This window comes from Rhea pennata, chromosome 4 (assembly GCF_028389875.1).
Source record: "Rhea pennata isolate bPtePen1 chromosome 4, bPtePen1.pri, whole genome shotgun sequence".
NCBI lineage: Eukaryota > Metazoa > Chordata > Aves > Rheiformes > Rheidae > Rhea > Rhea pennata.
The window spans coordinates 25,003,531-25,018,277 of NC_084666.1; the positions used below are offsets into that span (position 1 = coordinate 25,003,531).

At 42.2% G+C, this 14,747-nt stretch overlaps 1 protein-coding gene across 1 annotated transcript in view; it reads right to left on the minus strand.

Moving 5' to 3' along the window:
* The window catches only part of SMIM14 (small integral membrane protein 14), a 42,429-nt gene extending 37,096 nt beyond the window's left edge, over window positions 1-5,333 (minus strand). The window contains exons 1-2 of the mRNA XM_062575467.1: window positions 5,204-5,333; window positions 4,339-4,435 (exon numbers count right to left, since the gene is read on the minus strand). The gene's annotated coding sequence lies outside the window, so the exon portion shown is untranslated. The remainder of the gene's footprint in view (window positions 1-4,338; window positions 4,436-5,203) is intronic.
* Between the last annotated feature and the right edge of the window lie 9,414 nt (window positions 5,334-14,747).

Here is a 14,747-nt window from a genome sequence, read left to right on the forward strand (position 1 = left end):
TAAAGCCCTCTCTTCTGACTACAAGATGTATTATGATTAGTATGTTCAAATGTACCAAAGTACCTGGGGAGTTCAAAGTTGATCCAAGTCTAAGACAAATTTAGTGAGCTTCAGGACACGAGTTCATGAGCAAATTATTGTGGTGTAACAAAGCTACTGTACAACAGCTGAGATGTGGCAACTGTCCCCTCCAAACATTTAACCTTTTGGAATTGTGAGTTAATGTGACTTTGTTTAGTCCATAACAGTTAAGCTGAGATACTTTACTTCACGACTACCATGAACTAACGGTCAGTGCCCAGGTAGTTACTGTGGGTCAGATGACCTATAATAACTTGCTATTTTGAAGTAACTGTTTCTGAGGCTAAACCATTAAGTTTCTAATAAATTTTTAGACATTTCATCTCTTTGCAGAAGTTAACACTAAAAAAACTTATTAACTTCTTTACCAAGTATACAATTTTACAACAAATAAAAACTAAAGTTTTCCCAGTCTTGAGCCAGCAAGTACAGCTTTAGTGCCCTAAACCATAAGCTATGAAGTTTTTTTTAGAGACTTGTTCATTAAAAGAACAATTATTTAGATTACAAAATACCTAACTAAATCCTCGAATGTGTTAAAAAACGCACCACTCCTTACTGTTACTCCAATCACATACAAACACAAAATTATACTGAATTTCTTTGGAATATTTTCATTATTTTTTTCTCCAGGGATGACATATGTTTCTAATAACTTGCCACTGAGCAAACAGATTTAGCAGAGTAGCAGCATGCTGAGAAAGATAGTAGGATTTTCAATTTTCAGATGAAAGCAGCTCTATTCCCTGGCAGCCCTACTCCTAACCCTTTAGGCCAGATCAAATTTTATCAGAAGTTAGCAGATGCCTGTCTTTGACTTCAGTGGAAGCTGATTCAGGATTTTAGCATACCTGCACAAAACAATTTCAGCTTATCAGTTAGGATATTTTTAATCAGTACTTATACCAGAGGGAACCTGTAGCAATTAATAGGATTTCTGAACTTGGTTATTTACATGTGCTAAGGTAAAAGACAACCCAGATCTTACCCAAGAAGAGCATCTAGCTATTCAGCAGATTCGCAGACTAGTTTAGTTCATCAAAAGGGAAAAGTACTAATGCAAATTATAGGTACCAATACAAGTCTCTGCTGCAGCTACTAGAAAAAAGATTTTTAAATCTGTTACATCAATTTGCATAAGAGAAATACGTAGTAATATTTCATCAGATGAGTATTAGTTGCTTTGAAACACATATCTCACCTTCAGCTCCACAGTTTTATGGTAGGAAAGTACAAGATTTTTTAAATCTTTAAACACATTTTTTCTACTTACAATTTGAAACCGAAGCATCCAACAATCTCTGTGGCTCAAAAAAAGTCTTTTTTGCACATTCTATGCATAAGAATATTCCTGTATTTCCTGGAACTCTATCATAAAAGCTCTGTCCAATATTTTTAAATAAGGATGCTTAATGATAGCTGCCAGCAGTCTCATCCAGATATGAAAAGTGACAAGCCCCTGATGATACTGTAAGCACTTGCACAGGAATTTTTGCTAAGTAGGGCTACTCACACCAGGATGCTTTGTTTCACATCTGATTTAGTCCAACTATTTAAAGAAACAACTCCCAACTTTTCGCCACATTTTCATGTAATTTCATTTGGACAGTTCTTTTCCTAAACTGACTTCATATATGAAAACTGACAAAATATCTTATCAAGTTCTCTAAAAATACTGCCTTGCTAAAAACAAAGCTTTTAACATTAACTGACATGAAACATACAAATGGATGCATGGATTAAACAAAAAATGCCATGGCTCTGCTACCAGCATTTGACAAAGATCTGACAAGTAAAGAGTTGCAACTGCTTAATGGTTGGCACTACATTTCTGTAGAGCTTTTCTATTCTTTTTGATAAAATCTTTTCTTTCCTAGGAGATCTCAATGCTTTAGGTCTGACATTTGTCTAGCAGTTTTATAAAGCAGGAATGAAACTATATTTCCATATATATATCCAGAAAGTCGTGTTTTTTAATGTATGCAAAGCTGCAGCAGAATCAGAACAGGGAACTAATCTTAATGAGGAAAACTTTTATCAAGCATAACTCTGCTCCCACCAAACAGGACTAATTCGTCCCACTATCTCTAAAAATACCAGCTAGACACTTAAAGCCTCTGAAGCATACTGGTTCAATTAATAAATGTGCAACTCATACATGCCAGAGGCTGCTCTCTGAGCATTTTCAAATCTTTCAGGAAAAGCAACATCAGCCATCACTAGGGACCTTTTCCCTGCCTCAGCCAACACCATGGAATAGGTGACAGAATGGAAAGAGGAGGATTGAACCTCACTTCGCCACTGTACCACTACTAAAGTCCAGCAGAAGTAAGACTAATATACACTGATCTTTTTTCTATCCCTGACTGTATTCCTCTATGTAAAGAGGAGCCTTACTTCAAAAAAATTTCCTCGGCAAGCTAGATATTGGAGAGTCACAACATTATAAGCAGAAGGAACTATTCTGGCAAAAATCAATGCTTTTTTTTCCCTTTTACGTGAACAAGAACTGCAAGATTTGTCTCTGCCTTGCAATGTTTATTTAGCTTCCATTGTACTCAGAGACAACTTGGGAGCCTTTGGGTCTTTCAAAAAGTACTTATCTTGTAGAATCAGGTGCCTTATTAACAACTAGATAGGTCTTTATACATTAATAAATTCAATCCGCAACCTAGGAAGTTAAAACATAAAGCATGCTTGAAAGTTTAATAATAGATAACCTGACTATGCAAAGCAGGCACATGGGCTCTCTAATTTGCTTCTCCAAGCAGAATATGGGCAGATGATACAATTTTTCTACGCATAAATGCATCTGCCAAAATATATTTCTGTATTTGTTGTGACAAGTAACTGGATAAATGGTCAAAACATACAGAGAAAGAATCTGGTATTTGGTATTATCAGGGCACTATACACCGATGCCATTCATATGCAGTTGTAAGAAGAGAACGAGGGTCTTGCCACTTTTAATATGCTTGTTCAAATCCCTACAAAAAACTCTTGATATTGTATATATTTAGGCACAATTCTGCTAAAATGAACTTCAGAGACAAAATCTGGCCTTTAAGAAAGCCTGTCAAGCACCTAAAATATCTAGGAGGGAAAATTCTGAAACATGAACACAGACTCTGTTTTATTGCATATCTGTTATGCAAATAACATTCACACATCACTAATTCTGAAGTCTAAATATATGAAAGTAGGAAATGAGAAATTAATAACAAAACAAGAAGTCAGTTAGAAACTAACTTTCTCTAAAACGAGATACCAACGTTTTGAGAGCAGACACATTGATGGTTACAAAACAATTAAATCCTTAATACATTTAAAAAATACTTTTACACTACTACTTCTTTAACGGTAAGTGTATTTTGTTATTTTTGCTTTAAAATCAGGGCAGCACATGGTGCGCATAGTATAGGCCACGCAAGTGGGCCATGCACATTTCTCCCATGCACGACCCAGCTATAAGTACTGAATGGCTTTTACTGCAGTCTCAATTCTAAAAGAGCTCATTCTGGTCCTGAACAGGTCAGGGACTTCTCTGCATAAAAGAAACACACTAGATAAACTTTGTGGATCAATAATAAACCCAGTGTGACTTTACACTGGTTTAGTACCTTATACAAAGGCTCTTAAACCATTTGACATACAGGAGCCTACAGCACTCTAGAGTTAAGCAAGAATTGTAAATCTTGTGTTTTACAAAAAGGGGCAACACTGCCAAAGAGCTTAGACTCAGCCATGTCAGCAGCGGAGGAAGGAACAAGCATGCACAACTTCACTGACTGATGTACCGCTAACCATTAGAATGGTTATTTAATCAATTTTGTCACTTTTATTTTGTCAATTGCTTCCACCATTTCAAGCCAAACTGTCAGTGGAAGAGTCAATTTTTAAATCAATAATCAACAACAATAGCTTGATTTCTTACATCTGGACAGTTCATAAGAATATAAAGAATGAGATGGGATTATGAAGGATATATTCTGTCATTATAAATAGTAAAAATCTGATTTTCATTTCTTCCTCATTCTGAATTTTTTGAGCTGATGTGTGCTTTTGGAAAGTAACCAAAACGAGCAAAGGTCAAGAGCACTCTTCAGAGCTAAGCATGCGAAGAGCTCCAAGAAGTAACCCACTAATGCTCACTGCAGATACGTTCCTTCCCCAGCGAGCACACTCATAAAATTAACATAAGAAGCTTTTATTTTAGATATTCTCGCCTCTAAGTTTTGATGAGTTTTGAAAACTTACCGATTAGCACAGATAAGGATGTTCAGCTGGTACAAACAGTCCCTATACCCACAAACTGGTGACCTGGAAGACAGCCACTGGAGACTGACTGGATTTTCTGGGGGGAAAAAGAAGTTTTTAGTGTCGGTCACGCGCTACACTCATACAAGAGCAGAGGTCAGTTGAGGCCTCGCGTGGAAGCGGGTGGCCGAGCAGGTCTCGGGAGCCCGACTGGGTGAGGTTACGGAGGAACGACCGTGCGGGATGCCCCGCGCTCCCCAAGGCCAAGCCGACCCCGCAGCGTGCTCTGCCGCGATCTCGGATCTTGGCACGCACACAGGAAGCGCTCCTGGCAGGAATCCTGTCTTCAGTAAACTAACGGGCACGTGACACGGCTCCTTCTCCGCGACTGTGTTTTACACGACATTGCCTGATTTCTGCCACTTTAGCTGGATATGCTTTCCTCAAAAAGCGGCGCAGCCCCGGGGGCAGACACACGGCTGTCAGTGTGGCAGTTCTAGCTGCCTTAGAGAGAGGAAAATAAGTCTTTTTGGCTCAAAGTATCACACAGAGCTCCTTAAAAGGAAAAATAAAATAAAATAAATAAATAAAGGAAGGGATAGGGTTAACCCCCCCACCCCAGCAGCCAAACGAGGGAAAGGGACCCATCACCCCGCAGCGCCAGGAGCAAGCGCGCCGGCGCTTGGCTCGGCTCGGCTCGGCTCGGCTCGGCTCGGCTCGCCCCGCGGAGCGCCGCGCTGCGCGCCACGGCGCTCCCGTCCCCGCGGGCCGCGGAGCAGGGGCGGGGGCCGCGGACCCCCGCCCGGCGGGGCAGCGGCCCGCGTCCCCGCCGCCCGCGACCCCGCCGCCGCGGCGCCCCGCTCACCGTGCTCCGGGCGCCGTCTCGGGGGCTGCGGAGGGCTGCGCGGCCGCGGCTGGCAGAGCGGCCCCGGCGGCTCGGCCCGCTGCTCCGGGCCGGCTCACACGTCAGCCCGCGCCACGAGACCCGGATCTGCCGGCTCCCGGCGGCGGCGGCGGCGGCGGCGGGGCGGCGCCGCGCGGCTCCGGCCCCGGCCGCCGCCGCGGCTCCGGCTCCAGCGCCCGCCCCCGCGCCCGCCCGCCCTGCCGCGCCGCGCAGCCCCGCTCGCTGCCTCCGCGCCCGGCGGCGGCCTTAAAGGAAAGCCGCGGGGAGCCCGCGCCGAGGGGCGCAGGGAGCGCGGCCGCCGCAGGGCCTGCCCCGGCCGGCGGCTCGCTGCAGCCGCTCCTTGGGGCCCGGCCGGCGGCTCTGCCGCGCAAGGGCGTTTACAGTGCAGTTTCTAGAAATCTAAGGTTTGTCAAGGATCTAAAGCTTGTTCAGGACCTTGCGACTTCAAAGGCTTCTATGCAGTTAAGGTGTCGTGTCAAAATGTGCGCTTAGAAGCTCTAGAGTGAGATTAGCAAAGAAAACGTCGGATCGTGGCCCGTCGTGATCAGGCAGCCGTGGTTACCTGTGCCCAGCCGGGGAGCTGCACTGCTGTGCTCCCCTATAAAGGGATGGCACCAGTCCTGCTGCGGGGACAGTGATATGCCGTGATGCAACGGGGATAACGCACGGAAGAAGATCTTGTCCCGCAATGTTTCCCAGTGTTTTCTATCTCTTCCAAGATAGAAAATATGTTTGATGCTGCAGTTACAGTGAAGGAGGAAGGTTAGGTGGAAGCCAGTACTTCCTCACATCACAAGCGCCCTGAGAAGGTTCCCAGGGCACAGTGATTTGGCTGCCTCAGATACAGTCTGATACGGCCTGCATATGGGGACTACCTTGGCTGTTCTCATCACCCTTTTCTGTGCTCACAGGCCTTTCAGTCCTCCTTTTGTGGCTATTTTGTGGTTATTTGTTTTCATCCAAACTTTTTTTCTAGCATTGGGTGTCAAGCCTATGTTATTCTGCCAAGTCATGGGTGCACTGCCAGTTGGCAGCCCTGCACTTCCAGGCATTGTTGGTGTGCAAAGCCGCATCTCCTGGTAAGATGCGGGGAGGCTAAGTCTGCCCACTCCCTTTGTAGGGCTGGCCCAGGAACACAACGTCCTGCTTCCTGAGAGGCAGCAGGCCGGCCACCTTTGTCTACCGTGCCACACAGTCCTGACTTGTTATGGATCCTGCCTCTCTTTTCCCACGTTTCTGCCCTTCTCTTGTGTCAGTCAATGCCAAACGAAACAGTAGCAATACTGAAAAGTGAATAGAGCCACAGACACAAAGCCAGAGGATCACAAAAAAAGTAAATTGCACAGCTTGTGCTATGTTGTCCACCTCAACCCAGGGAACTGAACCTCTGATAAGGCACTGAGGATGCTAACATTGATCTTTAACTTGGAAATACAAAGCTACATTCCTACAGCATTTACTCAGAAAACAAGTTTCTTGACAGCCTGTTCAGGAGTTTATAACAGGAACTGTGAACATCAGGACCATCAAGGTATACCTGGCTGGGCTTTCTTTGGCTTGAAGTGTACTTTAACTGTCCTGAGTGAATATGGACCAGCGGCAGGTTATCCAAGATGATGGTTTCCTGCTCAGTCTCAAAGGCTGCCATACGCAGAATGATCAACTTCCTTCCTAGAAGGAAGCAAGGACAATTTCTGAATACTATTAAGCATCCTTGCTTATCTGTCTCTGCCTTCACACCAAGGGCTAGTCATTATTCTAGAAAATGGATCCAAGATTTTGAAATACCAGGAGTAAGCAGACACAGCTTATGATACTAGTCCTGGCTCAAACATGAGAGGAGAGCAATGGCAACCCATAAATAGTGGAGAGGAACTCTCTTGTCAAGTTGGGGCAGGGCAAGACATTTCTATTTTTTTGCCCATAGGTAAAGCCAAACAGCCAAAAATACAACAAAACAGCCTGTTGTTGCCAAAAGGACAACAAACATACTTGGAGGAACAGTTAGAACTGGCAAGAGAGTTTCATAGTGATCCTTGGGGAACCGAACTAGTACAATCGTAGAATTGGCAGGACACAACTGAGATAGCCAGTCTCAAAAGGCAGTCTGAGATGCCTTGCTGGAAATGATACAAACCTGCAAAGAATCTGAAAGGGAGAGGCAGGAGCTGATGGGGATGACAGCAGAGCAATCTATAAGAAAGCAGTCTGCAATGAAGACACAGCTAGAACTGTCATATCTTCCTCTCTTATTTTGAATCAAATGCAGCCTCCTCAAAACTCTAAACATCATATCTTTTTCACTCATTTCTCATGTCACCCCATTCAGGAACTCACACATCTATCTGGTTCTCTTGAACTTCTCCCTTCATGAGGCATACAAGCAGCTCTATCTGGCCAACCATAGCCTTCCAGATGGGATATAAGCACTCACACCAAGCAGTTCTCCCCTCCCTGCTCTGTTTCTCTTCCTCTTGTTGTTACTGCAAAGTTCTACATATCTCTAAATAATCCCACATAATTGGTCCCAGTGAAGTGCTCAGCCCTTTTTCAGTATTGTGTTCTGCATTATTTACACTGTCTCATTGCCAGAAAAATCTAGTAATTTTTCTCTATTCAACACGTTTCCATTAGCATTCTGGGAGAGATGGGAAGCCAATGGGACTGATGAAGGCTTCATTATTGAAAGGGTGATCCTCACGGAATGAAACTTCTGAGCATGAACTATCAAGGAAAAGGAGCACGCAATGCAAGCTACAGAAAGTAGAGATTATGAATAAGGAAACACAACACAAAGGCTTATTGCTTTCAAATCATCAGGGACAAATATATATGCAGAAAGCAGCTAGGCATTTTGCATAAAACGTTCTGCCAGTGCATTCCTCAGAATTTGGCCCTCCTGGTTCCCACGGGCAAATGAACAAGCCATAGCAGGCACTGATTCTATCCTAGCTTCCCACTCCCAGACTTCAGGCATCTGCTCCCACTTACACTCACAAATTTAGTGCAAGATACAGCAGTAAAACAAGATCCTGATACCTACGCTGTGTTCAGACTCACACTATCAAGTTTCGTTTCAGGCAGTCACACTATGATGAAACTAGTGATGACTGTGCCGACTAGTAGATGACTTTGTGAACAAAGGCTTTCAAGATCAGCTAGTAACAAGGACAGAACAGCAACTCCATTGATCTATACACACTTAAAAAAGGCATACTGCCCACTTTCTGGCATTGGCCAGGCTAGAACCATGTAAAAAATCCCTCTGCTTGAAGGGAAAAGAATGGCAATATTCCTTCCACCTTCCCAGTCTTGTTCAACTTATTCATCAGTGACATGGATGAAGGGAAAGAGTACCTCCTCAGCAAGTTTGCTCTAAGCTGGGAAGAATGGCAGATATACCAGAAGGCTGTGCTGCCATTCAGAGAGACCTCAACAGGCTGGAGAGGGCAGAGAGGAACCTCACAAAGTTCAACAAAGGCAAGCGCAGGGTCCTGCATCTAGAAAGGAATAACTCCATGCACTAGTACAGGCTGGGAGCTGACCTGCTGGAAAGCATCTCTGCTGAGAAGGCCCTAGGAGTTCTGCTGGACAAGTTAACCATGACCCAGCAATGTGCCCTCGTGGCCAAGAAGGCCAATGGTATCCTGGGGTGCATTAGGAAGAGTGTTGGTTGAGGGAGGTGATCCTGCTGCTCTGCTCAGCCCTGATGAAGCCACATGTGGAGTGCTGTGACCAATTCTGGGCTGCCCAGTACAGGAGAAATACGGCATTACTGGAGAGAGTCCAGCGTAGAGGATTGGACCACCTCTTACGAGGAAAGGCTGCAAGAGCTGGGCCTCTTTAACCTGGAGAAGAGAAGACTGAGGAGAGGATCTTACCAGTGTATACAAATATCTGAAGGGAGGGTGTCAAGAGGATGGCACCAGACTCTTTTCAGTGGTGCCCAGCAACAGGACAAGAAGCAATGGGCACAAACTGAAACACAGGAAGTTCCACCTGAATATGAGGAAAATCTTCTTTCCTGTGAGGGTAGCAGAGCACTGGAAAAGGTTGACCAGAGAGGTTGTGGAGTCTCCTTCTCTGGAGTTATTCAAAATCTGCCTGGATGTGATCCTGTGCAACGTGCTCTAGGTGACCTTGCTTGAGCAGGGGAGTTGGACTAGATGATTTCCAGAGATCCCTTCCAACCTCAACCATTCTGTGATTCTGTGATTTTTTAATAATCCACTACAATGGAGAAGGGTGGCAGCTGAGCAAAGCTTCCTACATCATTATGTATGGACACTTCATAAAGCAGCAGGCAGATATCACATTCCAAATTAAGGTTCTAGCTTTCAGCTTTCCTATGCCAATAGCTCACCAAATAACAGATGACCTTTTTTACAGAACCCGAAGAACATTACTTTTCCCATTCTGAAGTTCTCCTTCTGCTAATGTTCGCGTCTTTGCCTCATGACTTATGGCACTAGACACTGCTTACATCCAGACACTTTATGGAATGGAAACTTTTTTGTTACAATTCATGCAGTTTCATCAGATCTGAAAAAAGACCTTGAAATGGGGCAAATTCTTCTTAATGTAACTCCTTTCTGCTCCCTCTTTTCCTGCATGCATTTCATAATGAGTAGATAACGCTATTTGCAGTTCGGAGAATCTGCAGGAAACTACTGCAAATTTTGATACAAAAAAGCCACCTGTAAGAACTCTGTATGAAAATGGCATCCAGCAAGTGGAAAGGTCAAGATTATAAAGTACCCTTAAAAGTAGCAAGGTATAAGTGGCCTTTTGGCAGCAACATTAGTTTTTTTGAAAAACGCATCTAACTTTGGAAAAAGAAGCCAAGTCCTTAGAAAAGTTGCTCACAAAAATTCCTAGAACTCTGCTGAGCTAACATCTCACAGAGCACCAGAGAATTGCAAAGCACTCTGGGATATTAGGCAGCATGCCTGTGAATTAGCTGGCACAAAGACTATATTGTGCACTTAATTTAATGAAAATTTAGTCATGTGATCACACTAGAACTGAACCAAACTTATACTGTCTGAATTTCTGGCAATGCACAGACACAAGCTTAATGATCATCTGATTGCAACCTAGACTGTCAGGATTCACAGAAAAAAAAGGAAGAAACTCCACTGAAATTTTCAGAGGGTTTACGGAGGGTTCCTAAAGTATCAACATACCAACACAGACTTTGAGATAAGTTGGCTACAGTCCAGGGGAAATGACCACAAAGCATTGCTGTAATGCTGCCAATATCACAACGGTCCAATGAAGTTTTCCAAACTAGGAAACAGAAGAAAGAAAACTGAAATTGAGCAGACAAGAACTATTTCACACTTAAGTAGAATATTAACGAGTAACTACAACAGCAGCTAAGAAATACAAGCAGGTCAATCGTGACACTTAAAAGATGAGGCTGGCAAAAAATCATCTAAAAATAGAAGATTAAGATCTGAACCACTGAACTGTTAGTGATACCACCGACTGGCAGGGTATACTATCTGAACTAGGCTGAAAACTGGACCTGTAGATGTAACACAGTATGTTCTCAATAACTGTGAAAGTTAATGAGACAAAGGTCCACTAATTTCATCATGATTGATAATTACACAATCAGGGTCAGGACAGCGTTTTACAAATACTTTGGGAAATCCCCTCTAAAAATGTGGTTTAATCCAACCAGCACTAGTACACCCTGAACAAATTGTTTTTCCTCTGGGCAGAAACCATAATAGCAGCTGCATATTGTGGTGGCTTTCCTGTAAAGAAAAGATGAGAAGCAGTTTAAGCTGCTTCTTGAACACTGTAGTTCACAGCCATAAACTGACTGCTAAACTTACCAGTGGCGAACATTACTACATTCAGCTGTAAATTGCTGCCACTTGGGGAAAATGCATCTTTTGTCGCTGTCTATGTTTAGAGACATTTCAGCATTCTATCTGAATCTGCCTCTGAACATGAGTCAGAGCCCTCAACTGTTACAGTTCTCACAGACTTGAAATAAAAATGAATCTCTGTTCATTTTCCAAGTGAACATCTAACAGAAGAAGCCACATCTAATAGAAGAACCATAGGCACAAAATATGAAGCAGTAGATTACATAATTGTTACTGCAGAAGAAAATGTGAGACAGGAAAAGGAAAGGAAGATCCCAAAGGATTTTTCTGGCACACTATAGTACATCTAACCAAGAAGCAGTGAGGATACTTTTCTGGTCAGGAATTTGGAATTATTCTAATTTGAAATGGATATATGTTGACTTGCAATTTGTATAAGCACTCAGTATATGACTGAAATTTAAGAGAAACCATTTAGTAAAAAGCCAAGGCACTATTTGCCAAGAGTAGACAGAGAAGAGATGTCATGCATCAGGAGATATATCAAAAGGCGTAACTGCCAGTGAGTCTTTGGATATCAGTATTCTATCACATTAAAAAGATGGCAGTATCTCTGTATGGACTATGGAGAACTAAATTAAATGTTTGAAAAAGAAATTGGTCTATACTCAGGTCTCTGTAGCATATTCAACCATGCTTTTCATCTTGGATCTTAGAAAATGAGCATTGACAAATGAACCAGCAATGACTGCTTTCCCAGCTGGCCACGATCAATGTGATCTTAATGCAATGGTTTTAGTTTGTGCACATTTGCTGTTAGAGGATGTGGTGGCACAGCTGGGTGTTTGCTACAGTAACTTATGTCAAACCTATTGAACCTATTGTGAACCCTACACAAGTCGTTTTGTATAAGAAAGAAAATTTGGATTTACAGAACTTGCTGAGGTAAAAAAGCAGTTCTATAGTATTTAACTCCTACTTCACAGTCTGTAATTTTTGCAAAAACACTGCATAAGTTAAGGGAAATCATTTCAATGTTCAGAGTGTGAATGTACATTTTCAGTGCTGAAATGGGTTCTTGTGGTTACTTTTGTGTTAAAACCCACTGAGGTCAAAACTGGATATAGATGTTGTCTATACAGCTGGAGAAAAACTAGTGAAGAATAAAGATCAAATGACTTGAAGGTGGGACCATATTATAGCAGAAGCCTAACTTTTCTGTAGATATACTACAACTGCACCACTCAGAGGAAACCTGGGAGATTAGAATGTGACATGGGTGAGTTGAACGTGACATGGGTGCGATGTGGGAGATTTGAATGTGATATGGGTGACTGAAATGTGATGTGGGTGTGATGTGTTGTACCCCCCTGGGAGTGGGTACATCTGCAGAACATTTTCACCACAATCTCAGTGTGAGTAAAATTATTTTGAGTCAGTGATGTGAAAGTACAGGTATGATAAGGCATAAAAGTATCTGTGCAGGGAAACACTATATGCATGCATGATTCAATAACTTTTATTTCTGCTATGTGTTTAGGGAAAGGGCCAACAACCTAAAATCACAGCATTCCTAGGATTAGGAGTTGGGAGTTACAAAATCCTGAGAGACAACCATATAACATGACTGAATTTTTCCCAGCATGGCTAACCTTTAATTAGGGAAAGAAGAATACAATCTAATTTAAGAAGTGCCAGCTACCAATTTACCATGTGAATTTTTGGCACTCTGTCAGGAAGATAGGAACTGTGAGTTTTATGAGATGGGTTAAACCTTACTAAAATTGGTACTCCTCATTTGAGAAAAATATATGAGACAATAAGCTATTTCCCCCCAAAACAGATCTTCTGTGGAAACAAGAGTATGTTGCTACTGAAGTGCAGAATATTAAGGGTTTTCTAGATACTGTTTTGTGAAATGCTGTGTGCCTGACAGATGCTTAAAGACCAGAGAAACTGCCTAATTCCTACTGTGTTGAGGGAAGTTATACACTACTTGATATACTAACTGTACACTATTAGGGCCCTGCTTGTTTAACCTGACTCTATCCTCAAGTCTATCTGGCAAGTCTAATAACTTGCCAGATACTATGTTCTTGCTAGCAGCATGGTCCATCTGGAGACAATCAGATTAGGAAAACAACAAAATAAACCTGTCTTAGTTTGTATTCTTAAATTGGTATTTACTCATTTATTTGACTTCAGATGAAGTTCAATTAACTTTTTTTTTTTTTTACCAGAGTGTAGTCTAAATTGTGACTAGTGATTCAGATATAATGATTTAGCCCTGAATTAGTACTCTGCTGTAGAAAGATCAATAGAAAAGCCTTTTCTTTCCTTTTCTTCCTTTACATTTCCAATGTAAAATTGTTCTAGTCTCCAAAATGAAGATATTTTAGGATGGCATTAAGAGTAATACAGCTTGATAAATCACCCATCTGTCATGGATGAGCTCTTTCTGGATGATCTCTGACAAACTTCACTAGTTTGTAAACTTTCATTGTAGATGGTTCCAAAAGATTTCCATCAGTTGTGGGTTTGGTGCCTGTCATGACAGATTATATTGTAGTTTAGCAAGATGGCTATTATTAAAAATAAATTCAAATTCTAGTTAAATTTTTAAAAAAGCCTCAGAATCCTGAAATTGCTAGATCACGTAATAACAGTTCAAAAGCTCTAGATTTCTTTTTTATTATGAGGAATTATATTTTCCTGCCTTTCAGAATCCCTAATAACTCTTGTGCTTTACAAAACAGAGAGATCGTTCAAGGGATTTGTAACAATTGACAATGTAACATACACCAGAATATGTTCTCTCTCTGGTTTGACTTCTTTTTGTAGCAGATTCCTGATTTTACTGCATATATTCCTATATTATACTATGATTGTTCATATTTCTTTAACTCATATTCTTTTACAGCTGGAAAGCTTTTTGTGTTGGGACTGCTGTGTAATGTACAACACTACTGCCTGCAGGAGCTTGATCTCCTGTCTAACATCCCTCATTGCAGCCTGCACTGATGGCTTTATATGCCAGGTCACGTACAAGAAGAGGAAGAAGTGTCCAGTCTCATCCCTTCGTCTTTAGTGGACATTCCAGTGATGTAGGAGGAGAGTTTTTACCATATACTGTCTGAATAACTGTTCTCTGTCTCCTCAAAGGAAAAGGCATCAAGCCAGGTGGAAGCATCCTGCAGACCCAAACTGATCTACGTGCTGCCAGTTGGACCACTCTGAGCACAATGAGCTTTCCAGCAGTTAGATTATCTACACTTCCAGGAACATGAAATTTTGGCCATTAAAGAGCCATAGTCTACTTCTAATGCTGTGCTGCTTTGTTGTGACTGCATTTACTTGTGCTGTTACAGACTGTTGTTTTTTTTTTTTTTTGGGGGGGGGGGCAGATGGAAGATATTTACTTTGGATTCCCACATTCATTCAACTAATGCTACACAATCATTTGCTATTCCACTCTAAACTCAGTTCTCCTAATGAAAGATCCTAGCTCCACCCCGAAGCATTCATTCCAAAATACTACTGCCATTTTATCTTTTCTTTCACTTAGCTCACTGCATTTACCTACTTTCCTGACTACTGCTGCACTGAACATCAAACACAACCTTGCAGCTTCACAGTCCTACACACCTCAGTCTTGAGGACAT